This window comes from Ananas comosus, linkage group 7 (assembly GCF_001540865.1).
Source record: "Ananas comosus cultivar F153 linkage group 7, ASM154086v1, whole genome shotgun sequence".
Taxonomy (NCBI): Eukaryota; Viridiplantae; Streptophyta; class Magnoliopsida; order Poales; family Bromeliaceae; genus Ananas; species Ananas comosus.
Genome location: NC_033627.1, coordinates 9,357,104 through 9,365,708, shown reverse-complemented (window position 1 = coordinate 9,365,708; position 8,605 = coordinate 9,357,104). Strand labels below are relative to the sequence as shown.

The 8,605-nt window shown below is 38.7% G+C and overlaps 1 long non-coding RNA gene across 1 annotated transcript; it reads left to right on the top strand.

Moving 5' to 3' along the window:
* Positions 308-1,130, top strand: LOC109713062. Its single transcript, XR_002217036.1, has 2 exons — positions 308-853; positions 941-1,130. It is a non-coding gene; the product is annotated as an uncharacterized LOC109713062 (long non-coding RNA).

The following is an 8,605-nucleotide window of genomic DNA, read 5'->3' as shown; positions in this document are numbered from 1 at the left end:
AGTCACTTTTGAATTCAAGGGTTTGGTTTCAAAAAAGGGAAAGAAAAAAATACAGCTTTTATGACTTATGTTGTTTGGTTCTATATAAGAAAATGAAAAAATAAAATAATTTTTTTTAGATAAGTAGTTTTTTTTTATTTTTTTTTTGTAGATGGTATGGAATAAGGCACATCTTTCTCTTTGTTATTTTTTGAAGATGTGTTGATTTTTTTTGTTAAGATACCGCGATTTTTTTTATTTTTTATTTATTTTATTTATTTTTTGTAGATGGTATGGAAGAAGGTTTTTGGATGCGATTCGTAAGTCGTGTAGAATAGGCGGCCCACTTTCAACGACTTCGGAATTTTTTTTGCCGAAGTAAAAAAAGTGGATTTTAGTTATAATCCACTTCACGGGTTCACTTTTTAAAAGTCACTTATATGTTTACTTTTATAATCCAAACAACCGAAATAATTCCACTTCACAAAAATACCACTTTTATTGTTTCACTTGCAGGCAACCAAACATGCCCTAAAACATAAGTTAATAAAAAGTATTAACGGCTGTCCAATAATCGCGCTATTAAATTGCCGCTAAAAGGCAATTTTATTATAGTGTCTCCAAATCCGATCATGGAGCAAAAAAAACTCTTGATCGCATTTTTGGTGCCTTATTTGGGTACCTTATGACGGTTCCTCATCTGGGTTGTTCTTTAGATATTCAAAGGAGGCTCTTTTGGCGTGCTGAAAGCTTCTCGAGGTCAACCCCGAGATCTACACCGCGTGAAACTATCGAAAGCTCGCTCTTCGGCACAATCTCAACGGAGTTTCTGATCCTGTGGCCGTCAAATCGACCGTAGGATGAGCTCAGAGTGGTTTGGTTTCTGTTTCTTTGATCGTTTTTTGAACTAGTTTTAAGTACCTTCTTGGTTAATTTACATAAAGATAGGGTTTTTTATTAGGAATTTGTGAAGATAGTAGAGGCGGCGTTGAGGAGGAATCCCAAGTCTTATGGGGCTTAGTATCACAGGAAATAGGTGTTAAATCAGAAGACTTGCGAAGGAGTACTTTGGGTGTTTTAGTTGCTTTTGATGCGATACAGTGGATGCTTTTTTTATATATATAAATCTATTTGTTTTGGTGCTTACTTTATTTCTGTTCACTTATTCAATTGCTGCTTATGTACTTGCTAATTTTGATGGGTTTGTTTCCTATATCTATTATTGGTCTGATCGTGTTTATTTTTTTCCCCCTCCCATCCATCCCCTTTTTTTAGCTTCCTCTTTTCCTCTGTTAATAATATAGGTTTGATTGTTGATGCTACTATTGTCTTTGGGCCAATTTGCATAAAAAATCCACTTATTTTGGACTTTTGCAAAACCGGACCACCTTTTTCGTTTTTGCAGATTCGGTCCGCTTTTTCAGCAAACTGACCAAAATACCCTTATTACTTTTTCTCTTTCCTCTTTCTCTCTCCTCTTCGTTTCTGTCGTTCTTTTTTTTTTTCTCGCCGAAAAAAAAGAGGCGGATCGGACCGTCGCCTCCCTCCTCACCCTCCTTCTTTACCGTTGCCTCCCTCCTCACCCTCCTCTCCACCGCCCGCGACCCCTCCTCCTCTCCCCCGCCGCTGCCGCCGAGCCCACCCCGCCGGCACGTGGGCGCGCTGCGGCTGCTTCTTCTTCTTCTTCATAGTGTAATGGTGCACCATTACACCATTAATGGTGTAATTTCATGGTGTAATGGTGTAATGGTGCACCATTAGTGTAATGGTGCACCATTGCACCATTACACCATTAATGGTGTAATGGTGCACCATTAATGGTGTAATGGTGCAATGGTGCACCATTACACCATTAATGGGGCGTGGGCTTGGCGACGGCAACGGAGACGACGGTGACGGCGACGGAGACGACGGTGGGGGTGACGAGGGCTCAGCAAGGGGAGTGACGAGGCGATTGGAGGGTGACGAGGCAGTCGGCAAGGGGCGGGACGTGGGCTCGGCGACGACGACGGCGACGGCGACGGCGACGACGGTGGGGGTGGACTCGGCAGCGGCGGCGGGGGAGAGGAGGAGGGGCTCGGCGGCGGAGCTTCGCGCGGCGGCGGGTTCGGCTTGTGGAGGCGGAGGAGGAGGAGGACGCGGAGCTTCGCGGCGGGCTTGAGGAGGGCGACGGGGAGGTGAGGAGGGGCTTGAGGAGGAGAGAGAAAGAGGAGAGAGAAAGAAGAGGCGAGACGACGGTGGGGGTGGGCTCGGCGGCGGCGGCGGGGAAGAGGAGGAGGGGTTCGGCTTGCGGAGGCGGAGGAGGGGCTCGGCGGCGGGCCCGAAAAAAGAACGAAAAAAAAAAATAACGGAAGAAACGAAGAGGAGAGAGAAAGAGGAAAGAGAAAAAGTAATAAGGGTATTTTGGTCAGTTTACTGAAAAAACGGACCGAATCTGCAAAAACGAAAAAAGTGACCCGATTTTGCAAAAGCCCAAAATAAGTGGATTTTTTATGCAAAAAGGCCTTGTCTTTGTGTTGTTTTTTTAAATAATAGTTTAAATTTGTTAAAGACAATGCTTATCTATTTTCACAGTATGAGATGATTTATCCTCTGTTAATAACATAGCTTCCTCTTTTCCTCTGTTAATAATATAGGTTTGTTTCCTCTGTATAAAATGATTTATCCTATGTGGTATAAAATCCTTAACTAGGATTGATGCCCCAACCCCTTAACATGGCTATATGTGAATATAAGGCTGGGATATGTCTATCAAATAAGTCCAATCTTGATATAGAGTAAATGGATTGTTTAAAGTGTTTGGTGGATCAACTTGATACAGCAGAAAGGATAATATTTAAATAACATTAAAAATATGATTCTCTGTACTTTAGCATTAGTTATGTGCTGCGTATAGACACCCAAGGATTTTAAAAAAATTTCTTGGAGAAAAGAATGCTATTTTGTTACTATAGTATTCACTATTGTTTGCGGACTGGTCATCAGTTTTGGTGGGCGTTGGTCAAAAAAAACTGAAGAAAAAAAGCTTCGGGTTTGCTCTGTTTGTATTCTTAGAATCCTAGAGGATCAAAATACCCTATATTTTATTTTTTAGCAATTTGGCGCAGTAGGCCAATTAGATAAAGGCTTCAACTGCATGTTGATTGTGCGCATTTTGTTTGCAAATTCATCCGAAAGAATATGACGCTTAGCTAAAAACCAATCAGACTTGCTTCAGGCAAGCTGGTGCCTTAAGGCCCAAAGTAGTATGTCGTGTACAGATTGAGAAAAAGAGTGGGAAGAAAAAACAACAAATATATTTATTTTTCATGTAGCTGTGGGTGCAAATTTTAATGTCAATGTATTCATTTTTTATTTTTAAAGTTTTTTTTTAGTGTTGAAATCTTTGTTTTGTATAAATGGAGAGTAGTATAATATAATTGGTTCCTTTTTAATTTGCAGAAATACTAGCAACAAAATTTGTATTGGGTAGTTTGAATATTCCTTTTATTTATCTTGTATGCTAACTGCTTCATTTCTAGCAAACAAAAGCAGCAAATTTTAAACGAATGATGATTGTCTATATTGGGTGGTTTGAATATTTCTTTTATTTATCGTGTATGCTAACTGCTTTATTTCTGGCAAACAAAAGCAGCAAATTTTAATCGAATGATAATTGGAGGCACATGGAAGGACTCTTTTATTCATAAAAGTATATTGTAATGTCAAGCTTTCACAAAGAACTGTGGGATGGTTTGGATCAATTAGGTAAATGAAGATAAAATCTATGATAAATAGTTTATTAGTTTGTGAACTCATGCAATTTATATTTTGGTCCTCAAACTTATAAATTTGCTCCTTTCTTGCCTCCTACTTTTCCTCTTCCTCTTCTGCTCTTTGTTGCTTCTGCTCATTTTGCATAATTTATAGATGTGTTCTTCCTTATTTATTGGTTGCCTATACGGTTTCAAGTTATTATATTCACAACTTTTTGGTGTAGGCTTTTCCTTTTTTCTTAAATTTTTTCTGACTATTTACATTTTGCTACTTGCTATTAAGTGTTCTTCTACTGATCTATTGCTGCTTAAGATCTTATCTTTATCTTGGACTGTCTTTTTCTTTGTTGCTTCTTTTCTTCTTTTTCTTTTTTGCTTCTGCTTTTGTTTTTGTTTTTTTTTTTTTCATTTTTGTTATTCACTATTTTCACTTTTTTTTTACTATCTTCTTTCGGCTATAATGATGTTGGCCCTTACTCGCACCAATAAGAGTTTTGCTACATAGCTAATAGGAATTTTGGATGCATCCATTGTACCGTAAACCGATTATAAAATATATATCAAATATTCCTATAGTGCAATACATATTTAAATTATATATACTATATAGTTATTTTATTTTACATTTACAATACTACTTATTAGATATTTTATCAATCATTTAATATATTTTTGCGGTGTATGAAATTTTTTTTTTTTTTGAGAGATAGATAGCACACTATGAAAACGTGAATCAACTAGGATTCGAACTTGGGACCTCAGGTACCAACCACTAAGCCCTTTGCCACTTGCTTTAGGGAGAGTCGGTGCGGTGTATGAAATATTAGTATATATCCGGTGCAAGCAAAAATTTCTTCTTTCTGGAAATTATGAGTATATTTTATTAAGTATTCTCTACATGGCATTAAAATTTAATTAAATAAATATATTTAATTTATTTACAGTTTGTAGATTAGATATATTTAATTAAGTTTTGATATTAAAAAATAGTTTTTTAATATAAATTGTGGTATATGGTGTATTAATATACATCAAATGCATATAATAATTTTGTCTTTCTCAAATCAATTTTAACAAAGTAAAGACAATTTTATATATTTGTTGATTTAGAATAAGTCCTCAAAAAAACTATTACGTTTGATTAAATATTTAAGTGGGTAATAAGAAAACTATAATTCCACAAATAATGAAAGTTACAAAATATTAATAAAAAGATTAGTTTTTATAATGTATAAAAGATTATATTATTTTTTTTTTGTATTTTTTGTTATATTTTCTTAAAATTTTAAAAGTTTAATAATTAAATATATTGATTGGCTAAATATCTGAAATATTATCGATCCACCGCGAAGCGCGGGCCTACACTAGTATATATATATATATATATATTCGAGCTTTTCGAGCCTAATTCGAACGAGCCGAGTAACATTCAAGCTCAACTTGAAATGAATTTCGAACTTTTTCTTTTGTTCAACCTCGGCTCATTTAATTTCGAGTCGAGCTCGAGCGAGCCGAATATCGAGCCAAATGTGAGTCGAACGCGAGCAGGCCCAAAACAGCATCTATCTGCCCGGCCTTTTCGAAAGTAGAATCTTCTATCGAAACCGATAACTCGCCGCTCTTCACCGAGATCTCCTTCTGAAACTGCAACATAGCCAATAAAAGATCATCAGATCGAACCAGCTAGATCAACACAATGTGCATCCAAGATCAAACAAATCAACCTAATAAGATCATCAAAAAGGCCTCAAATCACTCACCAGATTCGGCGGAAACGGCCGCTCCGCAACGGCGTGGGAGAGCGCCAAGTTCGCCGCTTTCTACTGATCCGTGAGCAGCGCATTCTACAAAATCGGAATCAAACAGCATATGAGAACAAGATCTAGTGATTGGAGAGAGGAAAAACTAGTAGATCTGATCACATCGAGTTGCGTATCCTGGAAAGGTTAGGGGTAAGGGAGGAGAGATTAGGGTTCTGGAGATGGATCATAGGCTCCCAAGTGGAGGCGAAGTTGTATCCCTTGGAGACGGCGCCAGATTTTGGGAGAGTGGTCGTCGCCATGGGAGGGGACGAGAGAGAACGGAAACCTCTTTGAAAGCGGCGAGGAGCCGAGAGGAAGAAGAGTGTAAACGACTGGCACATTCGGATTTGAATCCGTTAACCTGGTTTGGAAGGGAATTAATTACGAAGAGTGTCATGCCCCGAGCCCGCCTATTTGGTCGGTTCGGGTACGTCGAATAGACGCCGAACGGACAGCACCTCCCATATCCGCCCAAGGCTCTATATAAGTATAAATCATGTATATATGAATTCTATACAGCAGAACAAAGATATATATGGCTTGCACGAGAGCAAGCAATAGCCAAAAGTGAAAGTACTAAACTAAACATTCATACAAGTACAATAATTATCTTTTAATCACATACATGCATTCAACCACATGTTACATTTACATTCTTTTCATCATTTCTTTTTACATCACATGATCTCCCAAAATTACATAATAGGTTTTCATCCAAAAACTTAAGCTTTTACATTTAGACATAAGCTCTCTTTACATCATTCATTATACTAGAATCATCAAATACAAAAGGATGACATAGAGGGTATGAAACTAAGCAAAAAAGAGAAACCAACTCGGGTGGTCACTAGCTATGGCGCGATACCCTTACCGCGATCGTCTGCCAGCTCACTCGGTTCCCGCTTTGTAGAAAATAGTGGGGTGAGAACTACAACAAAGTTCCTAGTGGGTTCGGCCGCCGACCTCGCCCACTTTCCCACTAGGTCTAAATCAGGCATAATAGAAGAATGAACAGATAGATAGTAACCAACTAAACAAATGCAACTAATATAACTGAACAAGATATAACAATAAGAATGCTCAATTAGAAATGCTCATAATGAATGCAAGATCCCAATTCAATTATCCAATCTCATGGCCAACCCGTAGGTTTGCCTACAACTCACAAACTCAAATCCCTCTTTGTCAGGCCCTAAGCTGCCTCCCGATGGTACCGTCTACTGGGAAGGCTTATACGATCAACCCAGTTGATGACAACTCCGGAGCTCATCGCTCGAGGGGGAGCTACTACCCTCAAGCCAAAACTTAAAGGCGAGTATGATCCAATCTTTAACTATAAGGATGTCAAGTTCAATCCGATCATTAACTATAAGGATATTATGCTTAATTCGTTCCTTAACTATAAGGATGCCTCAACTATGAGGATGTTATGTCACATTTGTCATGATGTCCATTAACTCATCTTTTTGCATTCTGTAACTCTCATTAGTGCCACATACACTATATGTTCTTTATACTCAATCACATGCATTCTTGACTCACTAAGGCCACACACTAGTTGTTCATCTCTAGCATTCAATATACTTATTAATGCCACTCTTGTAACACTAGCATTCAAAACTCATTGATGTCACACTACTTTTGATGTCATAATGTCATTTGTTCTCAATGTCACTAGGTTCTTTATATTTTGCCTCAACTATGTTCTTGTCACATTTCACACATATATAGGGTTTACACTTTTGTTCAACATCTCGATTGCATCTTTATACTACAAGCATGCAAATAACATATCTCAAATCAACCCTACAATGCATGAAGATACTATATATACATATGCTAAAAAATGACACTTTAGACATAAAAGAAAATTCGAGAATTTCGGAAAGCACCACCCACCTCGTATGGTTATAAAGGTGCTACGGTTCAATTCTCATAATTTTTGGGCGCTTATTTCTTCTGAGTGTGGAAAACGAAACCAAAATAGGCTTTTTCTTCAATATCTTCGCGTATACTCGTCGGATCTTCGAACCGAATCTCCCAACGTGTCGGAAATACCTTCAATTAGGTTTCTATAAGGTCAATTTACATTTAAACTCATCTATAGCAAAAGCCCCAATTTTGGTACCCTAACAAAGCCCTACAACCAAGTACACCATAGTGATCTTTGAGATAAGCAAAAAGAAGCTTAATTTCACCTAGAGATCTATCTAAAACCATTTCTAGGTCACTTAAACCATTCTTAGGGCATTTAAAACAAACCCTAGGATTCTACCATGAGAGCTTATGAACAACGTGGAGTTTCATGACGTTCCAAGGTCTCTACTAGGTTTTCCTTCATGTAAGAAGATCAAATCCAAGTGTTCTAGGGTATAAAACCAAATCCTAAACAAGATCTTACAAGAAACCTCACCTTAGCCCAAAAGCTCACCAAGCTACACCTTGTAGGAGAGCTCTAGATCCTCCAAAGCTCCAAATCCACCTTCAAATCTCCTCTATTCTCCTTCTTTCCACCTTAGGAGAAAGTTTCTAGAGAGAGAGGGAGAGAAATGAGAGAGGAAGGTGTTCTCACTGCTGTGAATGAGAGAGAAGAGGTTGGGGTATTTTTATAAGCTACCACAATAGCAAATAAACGCTCCCACTCTTATTATTTGCAACAAACTGCAGCTGCTGTTGGCAGCACTGCATGCCGGTACGCGGGTGGGCGTTATCGGTACGCCTCTGTTCAACTGCCCAAACCCGAGAGCTGTTGTTTCTCGGGTTGCTGCAGGGTACCGGTACGCACCAGGGGTGTCACCGGTACGCTGCACCGCAGAGGCCAAACCCGAGAGCTACTGTTCTCGGGTTGCCTACCTGGTACCGGTACGCATCGGGGCTGTCACCGGTACGCAGAGGCCCAGACTGTGGTTTTTGGAAGTGCTTGACTCCATTTCGCTCTGAGCAATGCTAAAACCCTTCCAGCTCATTTGGAACTTAACTTTAACCCTTCCAACATTGCTCGAAGGTCAAATAGACTTTGTCCAACTATTTCTCTTGCACACTTTGGTCAATTTGACTAAAGTTCGATAT